The sequence below is a fragment of the Dermacentor silvarum genome, unplaced genomic scaffold, assembly GCF_013339745.2.
Source record: "Dermacentor silvarum isolate Dsil-2018 unplaced genomic scaffold, BIME_Dsil_1.4 Seq365, whole genome shotgun sequence".
Lineage (NCBI taxonomy): Eukaryota > Metazoa > Arthropoda > Arachnida > Ixodida > Ixodidae > Dermacentor > Dermacentor silvarum.
In genome coordinates, this window is record NW_023606119.1 from 157,080 (window position 1) to 174,895 (window position 17,816).

Below are 17,816 nucleotides of genomic sequence, written 5' to 3' on the forward strand. Positions count from 1 at the left end.
GGGACTAGCAACAAGTTTAATGAAAACAACCACACAGAAGTTCGCTGGGAAGCCAGAGCTCGCATGTGTCCTATCAAAGAAAGAACACAAATGGCACCTAGTAACCACATTTTTCTAAATAAGATAGTTTTTCTTTGACAGCGATAACGAGGGCACACTAAACATTTATTGTGACTATGTTTTCGGATATGGTACGCTTCAATCAGTTCTCGTTCGTATCGTGTGGTTCCCCTGCCAGAATTTGTGTGTCTTCTAAAACAGGTAAACAGCCGCACACTCAGCAATGAGCAGGCAGGTTTACTCCTCCTCCTGACGTGAGCGAGGTTTCATGTTCTTTTAAGTGGACATTAATACAGCGCCTCAGTCTGGCCTATATACACGCGACTAGACTTCAACGGTATGCAATAAACAACATTTTTGATGCAAGTTATGAAATTATGGCTGGTACTGCAGGCACTCCTAGGTTTACTATTTTTAATTCTAGCACATAGACTTGAAATTTTGCATGGCGCCGAAAACACAACCCGAACGCCATGCCTTGTGGCAACTTTTTTCACATTGTGTGAAACCTTGTGGATATACAGCATGACTTCGACTTGCTTACAGTCCTCACTGGCCGTTTTATGTGCTCTGCCTTCTGTTTCTTTTTTCAACTTTTTCCGTTTTGTCTCGGCTACTGCCTTGAGAACAGTGTCAGAAAAGCCGGCCACCTGTAGACGCTTAATCTGCATGAAAACTTTGCTCCACTGAATGATGGCAGCTTCTATTGAGGGCATTGCTGATGCAAAGGGTGGCTATGCCACGCTTCACGAGTTAAGAGTGTGACGACTCGAATGGTAGAAGCTGTTTCTGGGTACGAGGCGCATACATCCAGCAGACATGACCATTGTCAAAGAAGGTTAGTTTTAAGTCTAAAAACCTAATTGCATTGTCTGATGCCAGTTCTTTCGTAAAATTCAGCGCCTTCGTGCATACTCTGAGTAATCTAAAAATATCACTTGAAACCGATTCTAGTTCCAAAGGGTCCTTCAGGTTTAACAAGATAAAAAATCTTCAACATACCTGAAGACCTTGACTACTCTATCGTCATTTAAACAGCTGCTCAAAGCATTGTCAAATTTTGAAATAAAATGTGACATAAGACGGGTGCCACACTGGACCCTATGTAAATACCACTCTTTTGCACAAAAATTCATCCTGAAATTCAACAATCGTCGACGATAAGTACATGGCTAGAAGTTCCAGGAAGGAATCAATAGGACCACAGGCGTTCTGGAATGAACTGCTCTGTTTTATTCGATGAGCTCCCCGCACAGCTACAAACAAATCAGCATGTGGCACTGAATAGAACAGTCCTCTATGTCTAAGGAGAACGCCGTGTTGGCAAAGGGCTGTTTTTCATGCAGAAAGTTCACCACACAGTCCGATGAAGTGGCAGAAAACGGATCAGCTACGACGAGTGTTTGTTAGCCAGCGTTGCAAGTAAAGGCCTACCGCCGGCTGCCAGGTTCCCTTCTCCGTCACAATGGCTCTAACGGGCAGTCCACCTTATGGGTCTTTGCTGCAAAGAAGACAGGTCAGCTTGTGCATCTTCGTTTTTCCGCACTTCTCTTACTAGCTTGCCCATGTTAAGCTCACTGAGTAGCTTGATAGCCTTTGTCTTAAGTTTCGCGTGTTTCTTTGATAGTCACGTTGTATGTACGACGCATGCGCCGCCCTGGCTTCCCAATGAACTTCTGTGTGGTTGTTTCATTAAACTTGTTGCTAGTCCCAGCGTGTGTCTGTCTACTTCTGTCCTGGTGTTTGTGTCTTTAAGGCTGGGTTCCGTCGTTTCTTCAAGTATGTACCAAAGGCCCAGCAACAGACTCTTCTTTGACAGTATAGAATGGCAATATCTTTGAGAAGCAAGCACATCAGGACAATTGAAGTATGACTGCATATTCTGACGCTGTAACACCGAAGCTATCAGGCAGCCAGTACGAAAGTTCACCTCATTGTGGAGTTCCTGCAGCTGCGATACCTTAAAATAGCAGTTCACGGGCAACAATGGCACTGAGGTTGTCAATGAAGATGGTACGATTGCCAAACCTCTTTCTGAGCATTCTCAATTCTACCACATAGGTTGCTTCCACCAGGCGCCACCTACGATGGCATGCTCTGCTGTTCCGGTTAAGTATGATCTTAAATATGAAACTTCTCGATGTTGGACAGCTCGCAATTATGGATCATAGTCTCAATATGTTCCCAGATGCCCTGCCACTCGCAAAGTTCACCATAAAAATGGGTACCTGTAGTTTCGGATGGGCAACTCGTATCAGTGTTCAGAAACTTCCTTTAGTAGAGATGCCTTGGGGGGCACAATCCTCACACCACTTTAAGTGGCGTTATCTTCAGGTGTCGTGCGCCAAGTTTGATTGCACTTCCTTGCTTCAGAACTTCACATGCCCCCTCCTTTAACATCGACCAGGTTTAACCCTTTGCGGTCCTTTGTCGGGCAGGGCCCGACAACGCAATACGGCCGTAGCGGTCCGTTGTCGGGCACCACCCGATCAGGGTGTTCGGGGGTTCTCACTGCGATTCGTGCGCATTCTTTGTATACATGACGCGCCATCTCTTTGTGCAATGGTCAAGGTGTCATTGGCTCAAAATGTCATTCATGATTACGTTCCCACAATGTTGAGAGCACGGCAAAAAGAAAAAAAAACTGCAGCATGACATTCTACAGCCATTTTGAGTATCTCTTAACAGCCCAGTGCAAGGTGTCGTAGCCATGAGAACAATGAATCAAGATGTCGAGCACACGGAGTGCCAGCATCCACCTCATGGCAGCAGTTGTAGCCAAAGTGACACCAAAGCATTTTAAAACAGCCAACGGTAACGAAGTTTCACTTGGCTAAATTTGTTATAAATGACTATTACATACCACTGAACAATCTTGGAAAGCCACAGAGCTGGTAATTGTATAGATTGTTCTTTTTTCGCAGCCTTTAAACACAGCCTAAGCAGACGATGCATGCCCCTGGTGGTGTTGGCACTAGACATTCGGGCTGGCTCATGTAGCCCACGGTGGCATCTACACTTTGCTGGAGCTCCGAGACTGCTCAAGTCATGCTGAGGAGCCAGCATTAGGCCAGTGCGTGACGTGCAGCAAGCATATGGCGGCGTTTTGTTTCGGTGTGGAAAACGGCTATTTTGCTAGCTTTTTGTGATGCTCCCAGTCTATTTCAAATTCGGCGGTACAGAGGCTTCTCTGTACCTACACTATCTTAATTTTTCACGCATCCCAAGGTTTCGTTGCTGTTGGCTGCCAGATTGCAGAGTAACATCGCAACAAGCTGAGCAGGCTTGGCAACCATAGCGCGCCGAGCTCTGCTATGTAGCATAAATGCCCTGCTGCTATTTGGTGCCCGCATTTCTACATCACGAGAGTGTGAAATGTTGAATCCAGAGCACGGTGTAAGAATAAGGAGAGGTGCTGATACTCTCCCCCCAATGCGCGCGGATAGCGCCACTCGCTCGCGTCCAGATTATGTTCGGTTTGGTTGCAGCTGGTTCGGCGCCGTCGTAGAGGGCGCTGCGGTATGCGGTCCCAGCCTAGGCGGCAAGGCGCGTGCTGCCGCTGCTTCGTCTTCCTGCTTGCATGTGCGGTTGCGCTGTTTCGAAGGCACAATTTTTGTTCGCGTTCGTTTCATGAGCTTGTGCTTGGGTATTTTCGCCACGGGCCCTCGACGAAGGTGGCAGCGGGCCTTCTGAGGGGCATTTGAAATGGCTAGAAAGTGCTTCGTTCCGAACTGCAATTCTGGATACCTGACTTGTGCGGAGCGTGTGCCTTTATTCAAAGCGCCGTCCGACAGCGGTCGTCTAGAGCAGTGGCGCCGTGCAAATCTGAGGGCAGACCGAACTCTAACGCCTACCGACCATGTCTGCACCAGCCATTTTTCAGAGGATACGATATCGATGGCATATTGTCACGACATCGAAAGCTCGAGGGACAAACGAAACGCACTTGTCGGCAGAGGCAGTAAACTAGAACGGACGGTTTTTAAAATAGCGCGCACTAGTCACTGCTTTTTCTTCTTGCTATGTTTTTCATAAGTGCCGATGTGTTTTATGCCGTCGTTATCGCCGCGCTAGACACGTGGCAATATTACGCGGAGCGCTCGATAGAAGAATTCCCACCTTATTTCCAAGCTGTCCAAAGAACCTCACACGGTCAAATAAACCTCGAAAGCCGCTGCGGAAGAGAGAACCTCCTGTGTGCCGCAGTAGTTTGTGCAAAATTTTGCTGCATGTAAAAGATATATACTGGGTGGTTTACTATCATGCACCAAGATTGGAAAATATGTAAATGTCACGTAGCTGGACAGAACCAAGGTAATCTTGTCTGCCGTCGCTTGGAATTTTTTTATTCCGCTTAATTACATAATTATTTTCATAATTGATTGATCAACTCTTTTAATGCTATAATTGGATAAAGGTTTGTGAAAATGCGGAGACGAACTTACCGTAAACCACATATTAATATCATGCACGAAACTCGAAACACTGAGAAAAAATATTTTACTTTGTTTTACAATGAACACATTCCTTTTCATCCATCATTAATTTTAGGCAAAACGCACTAGTAAATATGGCATAGCTTCTTAAGGGAAGCAGGTGTCCTCGAAAAACTATGAATCTGACCCTGCGCTTCATTCACATTATGATACTCCTTATTCACCTTCTCTTCTCCCGAGAGGAAGACTGAGGTTTTTTTTAATTTGTTGGGATCCTGGGGGTCCTTGCCCAGACAAGGACTGTTGATCAGGTGACCCAACTGTCGAAAAGAAATTTTACCTTATGGTTGGCGCATGATAGCCTTAGTTGCTTATGCGCCATTAAACACAACACAGCAATTGGATAAAAAGTATGAACAAGAGAATTGTACAGCAGCGTGGAAAGACTCCCGATACAGCTTTCTGTTGCTCAATACGTGATACATAAAAGTGTTTTCCGAACGTGAACGAAACCCCGAATACAGCAATATTGCCGCGCGACTGGCCGCTCGAGGCACATTGCGTGTATTCGTGAGCTTCTTTCACGCTCGGAAAAACACTTCTACGTAGTGCGTATTGAGCAATACAAGCTGTATCGGGAGTCTTTCATGTTGCTCTACAATTTCTCATTGACACTTTTAATCTAATTATAATAATTGTGAAGATCAATACGACTAATTATCTAATTAGGCGGAATGTAAAAAATAACCGAGTATCTCCAAGGGACGGCAACAACATTACTTTGTTCCATCCTGGCTACTGAATTTTTTTTACAATGCGCGTGCTGTATATTACACGCTTGCATGTTTTTATACATTTTCCATTGTGGGAATGTATGAGACCGCAAACTTCTGGGATGGTTATCACCTATTAATATTATCGAGCTGCTTCATGCACAAGTTTTTTTCGTATTGTGCCTTTGCAAAAAAAATAAATAAAGGTCTATGGGATTATTGTGTGGTGGGTGTAAGTGTACTTGGGCAGGCTGTAGCATGCATTGCCAAACACGCTACATTGGCACATTCTCATATGCAATTTAAGAAAAAGAAAGTTACCTCTTCTTTTTTAGATCCTGCAAGAGTCACTCAGTCCTCAATGGACGAAAGCCCAATAAAATATACATGGTCTATGTTAAGTGGAATTGGAATAAAAAAGGCATTTGCTCAGGTTTTCATCAGTAAACTGTGGTAGTGATGCTCTAATTCAAGATAGGCGCCTGCCCCCCCACCCCTTCGCCCTGCTAATAAATTCCCATTGAAAGAGTTTTTACATAGCTGATGCGCATTCTCATCTTAAGTTCTAGCCATGAACAGCCACTTTGCTCTAGTGCATTGCATATCGGAAGCTTGCGCCGTTTCATTTCTTAATTTATATCGCGGCCACATTGAATTCGCGCAACGTGATTGAACGGTTTTCTGAGTGTGAATGGAAGCAGCGATAAGCATGAATACATTTTCTGGTGCAGTCACTATATTCTTTGATCGAGGGGTAGCACGTGGGCTAACACTTTCATTTTTTTATGCTTGGATGAACGGCTAGAACCGGACGAAACAAATTGTGCGCGCGAGCGGAACTTGAGTGCTGCCCGATTGATCCGTGTTCATGTCATCCTCGCTCTGCACAAGGAGCCTTCATGTTAGCGAAGCTGGTACACTTATCACTTTAATGTGAAATAACAATTTTTTTTCGCGCTTTGAGATTTACTCACTCCACTGTGAACGAAAATTTAACGGAGGCAGAGGAATGCCAAGCCGCCGGCGCCGCTAAGCTGACCGCTGGCCGCGACGCCCTCTGTTGCTCGCAGCAAAGCTACTCGGTGCGCCCGCGCGCGGCCGAACATATCTGGACACTCGCTCGGAGCAGTGTCAACACCTAAATATTCTTCCACCGTGATCCAGAGCCAGAAAATTCACTCCCGTTTTACTTGTATTGCCAAGTTTCTGCTACCAATAACTTGGGTTGTGTGTCTGTTAATTATGTGAATTCTTTTTTGCTCTTATTTTTGGACGTGTTAAAGCAAGATGGTGGCCTTGAAAAGTGTTGCAGGCCCTCTAGGAACTTCCGAGCTTCAACAAACTGTGTGTTTTTGCATGAAGTAACAATGAGCAACTCTTGGTGAGCATTTTCAGATTAACTTTACTTACTGCAAAGAAAGTTGTTTCCATCTTACGTGATCATAATTATTTTCTGCAAATTAGGCACAACACATTTTGCAAAGATAACCGTGTCCAGATAACTGACCCATTACAAGACAGCTGTTAAAATGACCTACAGCAAATCTGAGACACACAAGATTATTTGTACTTATTAATTAAAGAATTATAAATAATGGAAATGAAATTGGATGAAGAACAACTGGCCGCAGGTGGGGCATAAACCCACGTCTTCGCATTACGCGTGCGATGTTCTTACTAATTAAGCTACTGCGACGCCGTTTTCCCATCTGCTTTCCTGGGTTTTATCTACTGCTCCATGTTTATACTACTAGAATTAAACCTAGGTGTGTTAGCAAGCACCATCACTCATGGCCTTGACGATAAGGCAACATCTTCGAAAGGTGACCCGTTATTTACATTCACAGCCAACGGTTGAAGCCACTGCATGCCGTGCAATCTGCTGCTTGAACTAATTTTCTATCTAACTAGTACAACAAGGGGCAGACAGCAATAGGTTGCACTGTTGTCTGTGAATACATAAATAACCGCTCACCTGGCGTCCATAACTCAGTTGGAAGTCATGGCACTTTTGTCCAGTTTTTCTTCAAAGACGAGAACAACTTGAATGCATGCAAAGTAACTTCGCGTTTGGACCTTGTACAATGTAAACCAGCAGAAGGTCTAGAATAAACTGCATCTGAATCAGCGAGCCCCAATATTTCTGAAAACTAACCTTTGTCCCAGACTTCATTATAGTTTTTTATGTTCATCTATTACTGCTGGTGATTTTGTTTTGTTTATGCCTTTCCTGTTTTGGCCACTAAACTGGCCTACACTATGGGTAAGTCTGCCTCTAACAGCTACGCTACACTTTTCAAGTCCTGTTTTACATCACCAAAAACTACGTCATGGATAACAAATGCACGGCGACCTCTAGAATACTTCAGCTCAGGCCACGGGAACAAAACTTTAGAATCGGCCAAGTCTGGTGACGAGTATGCTTCCCTAGTAAAAAGCCTCTTAATGAGCACTATTAATTCAGCTAGACAGTCAAGCAGCAATCCATATTTTCAGCTGTTCCTTTGCTGCTCAACCAGATAGAACATTATAGGACATTTAAGCTTTTCCTTTAAAAAGGACCTTTCTGCAGAAATCATACAAGACAGCGCCAGTGTGCGTCAATCTTCTTTTTGTGTCTGTCTTAGGTGTTGCGCTACAAGTTTAAGTTCAGAATTATGCACCAACTAGGCCCAAATGAAGTTTTTGCAGAAATAAGTTTGCCTAATTTCTAGGCTCGAAGTTGTAGCCCATCTGGTGACCTCTTGGCATGGTAAAACCCAACACGGGTCATAAATGTAGTGTGCTTAGCACCAAGTATGGAAGGTTATCAATACCCAACAAGCATTTCCTTCCCACCACATCAGGATGGCTGAAAGCTTTGCCTTGAAGAAAAAAGAGTTTTTTTTCTAATAGTTCCACAAGGCTTTCATTTGGGTGAAAAACGCACAAGCAATAGTGGACTCAAAGTGCTTCCATTTTCAAAGCTTTGGCCTCTTGATAGCAGCACATGCCTGACCAGACTGTCCAACAGAAACTATTTCTTCTTGTGCGCCTTTAACATCACCGTATCAAGTGTATTTCATTTATTTCATCATCAGCCTACGTCCACTGCAGGAGGAAGGCCTTTCGCAGCAACCTCCAATTACCCCTGCCTTGCACTATCTGATCCCCCACCATCTTATGCCTGGAAACTTCCACAATTTCATCACACCACCTAATTCTCCACCATCCTCGATTGCGCTTCTCTTGGCACACATTCTGCCACCCTGTTTTCATCTACCCTACGCATGCCCAGCTTCGTGCATCTCATCTTCATGTCAACTAGGATATCGGCGGGCCCTGATGGCTCTTTAATCCACACTGTTGTCTTCCAGTCTTTTAACTCTATGCATAACATTTTTCATTCGATTGCTCGTTGCACAGTCAACATCTTCTCAAGCTTCTTTGTTAAGCTCCAAGTTTCTGCCCCATGTGTCAGTAGAATGCAATGACTGTACACTTTTCAAAGACAGTGGTAACATGCTCTTCCTGATTCGGCAGTGCCTCCTGTATGTACTCCGACCCTCAAAGGGTCTCCTGTGAGTAATTAGCTTAGATAAACATACCCTTGCACAGATTCTAGAGGCTTGCTGCAAATCATGAATTCTCGTTTTCTTGCAAGGTTGTTGAGTATTACCTTTGTCTTTTGCATATAGACCTTCAACTGTACTCTTACACTTTGTCGGCTAAGGTCCACTGGCTGCAAGTAGCACCAACAGTGCTGAGCAGGACGATGTAAACTACAGGTCGCTCAGATAATTGCTGTGGATCCTCACTCTTGGCCCTCCCCAATCTAACAGGTTGAATATTTCCTCTAAGCATGCAGTGCATTGGAGAGCATGCATTGGAGAGACTGTGCCTATTTGCCTGACCCCGTTCTTGATAGGTACGTATTTTGCCGCTTTTCTTGTAGAAAATTAAAGATGCTGTGGAATCTTTATAGACATTTGTTTATGTATGCTTCCGGTACTCCACAATTGCTGGTATCTCTACAGAATCAAAGCCTTCCCATAATCTATGAAAGCCACATAGAGGTTGGTTGCATTCCGCAGATTTCCCGATTAACTGATTGATGATGACGTGGATGTGATCCATCGTAGAATATCCCCTACCTGAAGCCAGCCTGTTCTCCTGGACTCAAGTGTTGGCCTGATTCTACTGGAAATTACTTTGGTGAATATTTTATACAATACTGAAAGCAAGTTAAACGGCATGCAATTCTTGAATTCTTTGATGACTCCCTCCTTATGAATCGTAATTATGTCGTCATTCTTAGAGCTCTCTGGTATACTTGAAGTCGTGAGGCACTGCGAATAAATGGTCGCAAGCTTTTCAAGTACAATGTCACATGCATCTTTGATTAAATCGACTGTTATTCCATCTTCTCCTGCAAAGTGCTTCTAGCCTAATTGCTAGTTACACATGGAGCTTCTGTGACCTGTTCGTCACTACTTCCAATCAAGGTTGTACGGCTACCCCGGGTACTGTAGAGGTCCGTGTATAATTCCTTTGCTGCTTTTACTATACTGTCGAAATTGCTGATGACATTACGCTTCATACATCTTGCTCTTTCAGATGCCAACTATCTATTATATCCTATTCAGACTGGTTGCCACAGAGAAAGATTTAGGGACACTTGCTGTAGAGTGCACTTGCAAGAAAGCGTGTCCAGGGAACTCACTTCGCTGCGTTGACATGTGTGGCCTCGAGAGCAATGAGTCAAGAATAAATGAATGCTCACAGCAGAGTCGGCACTAAGTCTAAAAGCACTTTTTCGTGGTTTCAAATGTTATGAGCATCTCTGTGACATCAGTCAAGCCAAAAAAAGCTTGAAATGTTTCGATGAATTTTCGAAATTTTCGATGAATTGCGCCATTTTGACCCTGTGGATACGTCCCTTGCTTGTATTGGCTCAAGACAAATAGACATGCTAATGGGATTACAGTATTTCCTTTTGATGGCGGAGATTCTTGTACATAAGCATCTTCTTGTAAAAAAACAGTAACCATTTCTAAAACTAAAAATGCTGACACGCATATCCACATATCTTAGATCACCATTGCCATATAACCCGAATGACACTTCGTTTGTCGTCTAACACCATGCCGCCGAAGGGACACTCAGCGAGGCAAAATGCACTCATTCAAAGTGTCACTAAATTTGCTCGTTTGACTTTGCTATTAGCAATTTTACACTGCCTCCATTTTTTTGTTAGTCTACTCAATCTTTCAAATGTTATACTTTTTAATGTAACCTTTCTCATTGCTGTTGGTCTTTCATACATTTACAATTCAGCAAATTCGTTCTGGTGGAGTGACATTTTCATGCTCTGGTCATTTCCTTATTAGGGCCTTTGTTACTTAGGAGAGTTTGCCTGTTTGCGGTCTCACATCCAACCTGAAATGCGGTCTGCAGAATTATCTGAACTACAGTTTACTTCATTACAGTGGAATCTCGTTGATACGTTCTACACGGGAACCGGAAAACAAAGCACATTATCGAACGTATTATCTAACCAAATCGGGGGAAAATTTAAAAAATGTATTATCCCGAAAAACGTATTACGCAGAATCGTATCAACGAGCTTCCACTGCATTTCTATACTATCTTCATCCTCCAAGCCTCAGACCACTTGTTTGTGAGCCTCAATTCATCCACTCATCCTCCGATATATTCGGGTAGGCCAGTTTCCTCTTGACTAATTCTGAACTTTCTCTTTGAATTGAGGGTAATCCTGGACTGCCACTTCTAGACAGCTATGCTGGGGTTGGCACAGTTATGAAACTTCACTTCTCCATTAGGCCTTTTCCAGGTCCACTTGCTGTTATTGCACTTCAGAAAGAAGGTAATATTATTTGGAACATATTCAATGTCCTGGTTTACATCTTCATTATCATGGCATAAGATTGGAGTGTAGCTTTATATATATCTTCATTAACTTTATTGCATTTGTTTAAACAAAAAGTAATTGAACAAGTATATTCTTTTTGGCAGGTATCAAACATGGAATGCATTGTCCACCACCATATCAAATACTTTTCAAAATGATACAAATATGCAGCTCATAAAAAACCAACACATCGAAAACCTTGGAGCCAACGATATGCTGCACAATACATATGCCTCGCAGGAGTAATTTTATTGCGATAGCAATTATATGGACACTCAAAAGCATATTTCTGCCGTCGGCGTCGCCGTGAGGTTCCGTATGACGTCAATGGAGATGAAATCGTCGCCGCGCGCCGCCGAACGCTGTATGTGTGAGTGAAAGGGCGTGAGGGACGCGCTCTTTCACGGGGAGTGAACGCACGACGGAGAACAAACGTGCGTTCTGCGCCGTGCTTCCTTAAGGGCTGCAGAAGTAGGCGTCTCTTTCCTCCTTTACAATCACCATATATGTAGAGCAAACGCGCCTTCTTCCGATGCGCGAGAGGCCGTGGGGGAGGAGGGGGAGGGAAGGGAGGCGACGTTAAGCTGCGCACCAAGTGCCTATTTATATCAGAGGCTCCGGCAACAGTCACCAACGCTGCACGCATTTTGAGCGAACGCGGGGCAAAACGCCGACGGCGCGCAACATTCTGCGCGTTGCGTGCTGCTGCATGTCCAATGTTTATACAGCTGATAAAGCTAATATCATTACTCCGTAGCTCTCTACAAATTTGCTATCGCAATTGATGCTTCACCTTTCAGGTGAAACTGCGACAACTTTTTTTCTGCCATGGGTACAGGAGGTACATCATCACTCGGGGGCAGGAACCCTTTAAAGCGCCACACCCATATTGGCTCACGTGACAGCGCCTTCTGACCGGCACTTGCTTGCTCGTTTACAATGGCCCCGGCAGCAGCAGACCAGACCACCACGGTATGTGTAGGTGACACAAGGCTGCTACGAAAGCTGCAGAGGCTATACCTTCAATGTACCCATTTTTGCTTTCACTGAAATCTTATTGTGTGCTAGCTAACGGGCTGAAGGTGGCGAATGTAGCAGCCTCAAGTTTGCTTTAACCCTCTATTCTAGCCTCTACAGCGGTAATTTCTAGGGCTGTTACGCATGTACGCCTGTTGTCGTTGAACGTATGTGCAACAACTTTGGTCGGCGATAGGCATGTGCAGAAGAAGCCTGTGTGCAACCTGCTGCAACCATTGTGGTTGGTTCCGACCACCTAATTCTTGTGACCAGCGCTGATCAGATAACTTGGGCATGGTTTTCCGATTACTTACAGCTCAGATTAAATGTATTTGCGTACACGTGGACAAATATATTGCAAGAGGCTGAGCACAATCACTCACCCGCTGTTTTATCCCCGACAGAGAAGAAAGCTTGTGGTGCCTGCCTCATCGTCTGTATTCACACTCACCTGCATTGCTTATCAAAGTTCACCATCTGGTAACATTTTGTGCCAGTAATGCTGTTTTCATTGCAGGCAGTGTCAGCCTGGCATGTCAATGCAGCAACTGGCTATCCAGCACTGGTGGTAAATGTTGTGCCGTTGCGCTCGCCTTGTGGAAAGGAGTGCCTGGTGAACGGTCGTAAATGCGGGCGCTCCTTGTACGGTTGAAGGCCGTTTCACATGGTGCGATTTTGCACTGCGATTACGCACCGGAAGTGCGATTTACGTCGCATGCGACGAGAATCGCAGTCGCAGGGCCGATTCTGTGATTTTCGGCTGCGACCAACCGGTTGGTCACAGCGTCGCAGCAATCGCTGCGATTTTTCCGTCGAAATTGCGCCGAGAGGTATTTCGCGTCTGTTTTGGAAAATGGTGGCGGACGCTCAACGCAACGTTTACGGATACTTTTTTGTCTATAAATATTGGATCAACAAGCCTCGAACAGTGCAACTAATTGAGTGGAGCCTTGGATTGCGCAATCGGTACGTAACATCAGCACCGACCCCGAACAGTGCAGATAAAAACTCGTAGGTCAGATTCGTTCTGAGATTTCTACGAGTTTGTTGACAAGCTACGTTGCTAATCTGGCGACGCTGTTTTTTAGGTTGGCTTCGAGTGCTGATAGTACGTACTTTTGCGTGATTTTCCGTTATTCACACGCGCTGCGAGTTGGTAAATACTACGAGGTGTCCCTCACGGGAAGGCATGGCCTTCGGATGTCGTCCCAATTTCTGGTTCTGGAGACAACTCGCGATATACAAATCCACAGTTTTATCGCGGTATGCTTTTACGGACGGAACAATTTAAAGAATGATCTACGGACAAATGCTGTGCTCAATAGGTCACGCTATACGCGCGACCATTTAGTTGCAGTCGGTTGGTTAGGGCTTTCATGCGCATTTTCCTCAATGAATTCTCATTTCAAGGTTCTGTTACTTCCGCTGCGAGACGCAAAGCGAACGTGCAAACTGGATATCGTAATGAATGTTCTACAACAGCATATTTCACGCTTTGACTGGGAATAAGCAGTATTGCCAATTTATTTTCGAAGCAATATTTAAAGTTTTTTTTCTCATTTTTCTGATGCATCATTTTCTCCTGAATAAAAAAACCAATAAACCTTCAGTGTGTTGCAGACTTGTATCCGTACTGCATCTGTATTAACCCTGACATTAAAAGGTAATTGCACATTTCGCTTACTTCAGTGCATCGAATCACTTTTATTTATGCTGGTTGTAACATATCGCAGTACTTTAAGAAACTACTTAGCCATAAACATCCTTGCCTTTTCTTGCTTCTCTGTCTCTACTTCCTGTAAAACACATGCAATATGCAAAAGCAGGCAGACATCTGGTTTTTATAAGTAGTAATACACATTAAACAAAGCGATCAAATTGTGCAGTGAAGTCAGCCGGTTGCATTCCTTCGTGTGATGATAGGATCTTTTCAAGTGTGGGTGGGTCTTGCATGTCCACACGTCATAAAGTGTGCAGACTCATCACGAGGCGTAGGTATAGCCCATCAAGATGGAGGCATTGGTTGCTAATGAGTCTGCACTTACATGTATTACTGCATAAACTCGTATAACCATATCCCATCATTACTCAATCGAGCTTGCTCAGTCATAGTCACCAAATTCTACTTATCCGAGCTTGCTCTGACTCATATTCACCAAAATTGTACTTGGCGAAGCTTGATCTCACTAATATTCACAAAGAGTCTACTCAGGCAAGCTTGCACCGAGTCATATTCACCAAACATCTACTTAGCCAGCTTGCTCCGACTTTATTAATCAAAATTCTACTCAGGTGAGCTTGCACCGAGTCATATGCACCAAAAATCTAACTTGCCGAGCTTGCTTTGACTCATATTCACTAAATTATACTTGGATCGCTTTCCCTGACTACCACATGACAATATTCACTAAAAGTTTACTCAACTGAGCTTGCACTTACTCGTATTCACCAAATTCTACTCAGTCAGGCTCAAACGAACTCAGACTCGCGGTTAGTTCGAAGTCTTAGTGAGCCGACGTTTGAGTGAGTTCACCGTGCTATGTATACATTACATTATGTGACCTGTGCGGTTAATATGCAAACATTGTCTATGAGTACGTGATGCATCGGGTGAAATAAGGACAACTGTAAACACTGCAGTTAGTTTTCTAGAGTTTCAACTGACTGTTGCGTGAAAGCTTCGCCTCATGTCGATTCAAGCAAGTGCATTGGATCTGCATCATATTTTTTGCCAATCCTGCTGGCTGTCCTAGTCATTACTGGGTGGCCCCATTTTGTACATTTCAACACAAAGTTTAATAAATGACTGTAGTGCAATATATTAAAAAAAAGATGCTTGCATCACTGCACGTATAACAATCAGAACATGACACAAACACATGCACATAAGATGGACACAAATGATAAATACATAAACAGATGGAATCAGCTAGCCACCACCTATTGAAAAAAAAAGAAAAAGCACAGGACTACGTATAACCATTCCCCTTGCCAGGTATATGGGCTATAGGAGAAACACACGTGCAACCTAGCAGTTACCTCGAGGTAGCAGCTACGGACGCTTTTGCATTCGGAGATGGCCACTCAACCAATCAAGTGTGTTCAGTGTGCACTTGTACTTAGGCACACTTTTTATTGTCTGTATCTCAAAAATTTAATGTGGCTCCTCAAAATTTTTAGAATGTTTGGATTCTGAGGCTTGCAAAGGTAAATATTTTTATTCCATTTTCGTTCAAGGTGAAGGCTCATACAAATGATTAGAGATATTGTCAGTGCCCCTCACTTTCTCTCAGAACATAAGTGGTCTGTTATTGAGATTCTAGCAGCTTTTCAGCAGCAAGAAAGGGAATCAGCTTCCCCTGTTTTCAGCATTGGGTTAATGCAGGCAATTCAGGGAGGCATAAAGTTTTGCTAATACAAACGGTTCGGGAATACCAGATTAGACTGTACCTTGACACTTTCCTTGCACTTCTTATTTTGGTCAAATAACCCAGTTTGAAATGGCTCCAGTTAGCATGCTCTAACATTGTCTAATATAGGTTAAGTACATGACTAGCTTAACAGACTGGGATGCTGGCTTTCATTTCCAGGAAAGGAATCATAGCACCTGCTCCAGTTGCATATGTTTTTGGTTATCAGGGGTATTCAGCCTCACTTTAAGGATAACGTGCTGAAGCAGGTAGAAGCACACGCATGCCATTAGCGGATAGTTTCGATAGCTTCTTATCTTACACTTGCCACCATGAATACAAAATTTTAGCGTTCGATTTTGTTATTAAACAAACAAACGTACTCCTAACAAGGTATTTTAATTAATGTTAGCCGTGTGGCTATGCGGCTGCACTACGTACTGCAGCATATTAACTTAAGCTTCTTGATACAGATTCGCAGCACACTACAGCGCAAGAAACAGGACGAGAAAATAGACGACGCCCATGTCTGCCAGAATGATACGATACTACGTACACTAGTGACTGCAGCTCCTAAAAAAATGTGTTGTCGGCTTTTACGCCTTTCGAAATATTCAGAGAGCACTTGTATGAATAATTACAGCACAGGCGCCGAGACGGACAGCCAGGCTGGCGCTAAGATAAACGTTCACAACACAAATTCCATTGCACGGTCAGTAATTACACACAGATCATTTGCGGCTTTGTTCAGGGGCAGACGTGAGCTTTTGGGTTGGTGCTTGCTGCTAAGTTTGGTGCAAGAATATTTCTAGGAGCAGGAACCGCTAATGTGCAATCACGAGCAATACACACATCCGTTTTTCAGAAGCTGACATTAATCACGGGTAGCACGTTAATCCCGGGTAGCGCGAGGGTCTCTGCGTTGACATGACTCCGCTGCAGCCGAATTCCGAATACTGCATATGCGATGACAACAGCTATAGGGGCTTGTTGATAGGTCCTCTTGTAACTTGTTTAACCGCAGGTAGAACGACACAGGCAAAAAACACACACGAGACAGGACACAACGCTGAACGACCACCTGCGAACAGCTGTTTACGTCCGCCATTTCTCCTCGTATTGAACTTCACAAACCGCTGTTGCGCACTCCAAAACAAACTAAACTTTGAAGCATTTTTAAACTACAAGAAGCACGTATTATTTGGTCCTAATAAAGAGAGGTCAATTATATTATAATGCGCACGTCTTTTTCATTACATTAAACGAATTTATGCGGCGTGTGCGACAAAATCTGGCAGCAAGCAACTCTGGGCGTCGCATAATCGCATTGTTGACATCGCACCATGTGAAATGGCAGTTGCGAATTTCGCATCTGCGAAAAACACAGTGCAAAATCGCACCATGTGAAACAGCCTTGAGGCGGATAAAACTCGCAGACAGCCAATACATTTAAGACTGTGTCGGAGTTCTTGCAGTTCACAACAGAGCACATCTACCCTCTGCTCTTTTCCATTTTAAGTAAATAGAATTAAGTGACGCCTGGCCTCTCGGCGGAACATTGCCGGAGTGGAAACTCATGTCTGCTTGCTCTCAATTCAGAAGACCTTCAACAGCGACCCTGGTGCAAGGTGTGCCTTCTGCTCACTGTAAAAGGTCTGTCCTGAAAGGCCGGCTGCTGCCCGGAGCAGAAGTAGCTTATTGAAACTACTAGATTATATCCTTCCAAGAACCGTTGTACAATACATTGCACACTGCCTTCAACATTTTTTTGAACTTGGAAGTAATTGTGCAAAATATTCATTCTTGGTATGAAGTACGGCACATGTGTAACTGTAAAGAAGTGGTTTACTCATATTCTTGTCGTCCACTTTTGAGAAATTTGACACCAAATTGATCTATACCTCTGTGCTGTGCCAGATGGCCGAAAGCAACTTTGAGGCATTTCAATATCACTGAGATAGGGCGAAAATACCGGATGTGGCAGCAACATGGCAGTGTACTACACGTAGTTGCATCTTCATCTCAGCGTTTAGCAATGAAATGCTGTTTTTACCATAGCAAAGATGAGCAGATGATGGAGATAGTGGAGACAACCATGGTATGCAAATTTTAAGAATTTTTTTTTTTGTTTTCAAGTTCATAACATAACAGTAGACAATAAAAACCACCTCAAAGAGCGATTATGTCCCATAGATGTGTTCTGGTCTCG

At 43.9% G+C, this 17,816-nt stretch overlaps 1 pseudogene; it reads right to left on the reverse strand.

Moving 5' to 3' along the window:
- The window catches only part of LOC119434993 (DNA-binding protein P3A2-like), a 157,478-nt pseudogene that overhangs the window by 138,259 nt on the left and 1,403 nt on the right, over positions 1-17,816 (reverse strand).